Source organism: Solanum tuberosum, unplaced genomic scaffold (genome assembly GCF_000226075.1).
Source record: "Solanum tuberosum cultivar DM 1-3 516 R44 unplaced genomic scaffold, SolTub_3.0 scf00030, whole genome shotgun sequence".
NCBI classification, from domain to species: Eukaryota; Viridiplantae; Streptophyta; class Magnoliopsida; order Solanales; family Solanaceae; genus Solanum; species Solanum tuberosum.
The window spans coordinates 2497990-2498771 of NW_006238956.1; positions in this window are offsets into that span (position 1 = coordinate 2497990).

The window sequence follows — 782 nt, forward strand, 5'->3', positions numbered from 1 at the left end:
TTATGGATAAACTGAATGGGGATACATAATAGGGGAAATGGGATACAAAATAATCAATCCCGCGCAGGGGTACAATTCTAAGTTATGCCTTCATGAAAAATCCATCTTTCTTGAACTTCATGTCGTCTCCAAATATCGACGCCTTTGGATAGACTAGTAGCTACTAGATCTCTTTCTTCGACTAGAATAAGTTATAATTCACTCCTTACCCCAAGGGACAATGGTTTTTTCAAATAACTTATACATCCTTCAAATTTGAACATGTAAGTATGATCGTCCAATTAGGCCGTGGGCCATTTGGACTCAAGGTGGTCTCTCTAATGGGCCCAACACACCTTGGGTGTTGGGTCATCTTAGTTCGATGTGCTAAAAGAGATTTTATTTCGCTCTACACTAGTTGACTAAGAGTTGGTTTTTGAAAGACCGGGAACCCGAGTTGGACAAACTACGGGGTGAAGTATAATAAACGACGTTGGATGACCACAAGCCAACTATTCGTTTATCACTTCGAAAGAATTTAAAGGTGTTTTTTCTGAAGGACAGCCGTGGAAAGCCACGTAACCGCCTTTTCTCCTAATGCAAACTATTTACCATTTGCGGAATCGGATGCCATGAAATGCAACAATTTATAATATACAAGAATTGAAACAAGTAAGCAATTGAAACAAATAGCCAAACAAGTTAATCTTAAGGTTAGAACCCATTCAAGTCCCCAGCGAAAGTCGCCATTCTGTTTTATTAGGAAAATATATTTTAGACTGGTTTAAGAGTCGCCACTTAAT